The sequence below is a fragment of the Chiloscyllium plagiosum genome, unplaced genomic scaffold, assembly GCF_004010195.1.
Source record: "Chiloscyllium plagiosum isolate BGI_BamShark_2017 unplaced genomic scaffold, ASM401019v2 scaf_54842, whole genome shotgun sequence".
Lineage (NCBI taxonomy): Eukaryota > Metazoa > Chordata > Chondrichthyes > Orectolobiformes > Hemiscylliidae > Chiloscyllium > Chiloscyllium plagiosum.
Genome location: NW_025145039.1, coordinates 1 through 1,247, shown reverse-complemented (window position 1 = coordinate 1,247; position 1,247 = coordinate 1). Strand labels below are relative to the sequence as shown.

The 1,247-nt window shown below is 44.0% G+C and overlaps 1 non-coding gene across 1 annotated transcript; it reads right to left on the bottom strand.

Moving 5' to 3' along the window:
* Positions 1-372: 372 nt before the first annotated feature.
* trnas-aga lies at positions 373-454 on the bottom strand. Its single transcript has one exon. It is a non-coding gene; the product is annotated as a tRNA-Ser (tRNA).
* Between the last annotated feature and the right edge of the window lie 793 nt (positions 455-1,247).

Genomic DNA, 1,247 nt, shown 5'->3' with positions numbered 1-1,247 from the left:
TTTGGAACAAAGATGGTTAAGTGGCGATTTCCTGCGGTTGTTTCTAATGATGGGAGAGGGAGCGGTGGGGAATGAGAACTTTGACGAGCAGGAGGAAGTGTTGCCACTGACCCGAGTCAGAGAACAGAGGACAGGGATTAAAGGAATCTAATGAAAAGCAGCACTTCTGTTCAGGACGTTCAATAACAGCTGCAGAAACCCGATGTGTGGAGCAGTGTATCTGGAAAGAGAAACAAAGATAATGTTTTAAATATGGAACATTTCTGATGAAGAACTCGAGTTTCCCAAGTCTAATCAAATTACCGGCCTGGTTCATAAAATAGTTTTTCTGAACTTTGAGTGAAAATTGTACCAGCAGGAAAGCATTCATAACGTAGTCAGTAGGATTCGAACCTACATGGGGAAACCCCAATGGATTTCTAATCCATCGCCTTAACCACTCGGCCATGACTGCAGACAGCGTAGGTGGGTCGACCAAATCAGCCGTGATCTCATTGAAAGCTGCCGTTGACTTGAGCGAAATGCTTCCATCTCCTTTCATACCTTTGCTGTCATTTGTAAGGTGCGAGACACCAATGTAAAAGAAGAAAAGCACAAAGGTAGGAAAAGATATTTGCAGGCAAACTGAGTCAAAATTATTTATTGAAAGGAAAATCACACTTGGCAATTTGATTTGCCATATCTCTTTGCGAACATGACCAGCAGAAGTAAGCAAGGGAGCTATTGGTCTGAGTATTCTCGGACCTGAAGCAAACAAAGGTTAGTGACATATTCATTTCTTTTTCTGGCAAAGGAGCTGGTCTTTCCAGATGCGCACAATGAAACAGATTTTTCCCAATAAAAGACGGCAAATAAGTCCCATCTAACGCTGACACCATCGTGAGCGCTGCTCTTTCACAATACCACAGACTCAGGGTCAATTCCCGCCTCATGCATCTGAATGTGTGGAATTTGCACATTCTCCCCGTGGCTGCGTGGGCTTGCTCTGGTTTTCTCCCATAGTCCAAAAATGTACCGGTTAGGTGAAATGGCCGTGCTAAATTGACGTGGTGAATGGAGAGGAATGCATTTGGGCTGGGGCGGGTCGGTGTGGAGTTGCTGGGCCGAGGGACCTGTTTCCATATTGTTAGTATTCTAATCTACGGTAATCAATGGCCAAGGTATGACGCACGTTGTTCGATGTTGCATATATGACTTTTCGATTGTTTTTCTTCAGTTTCTTTACAATTCAAACGGGAGTGGAAGAA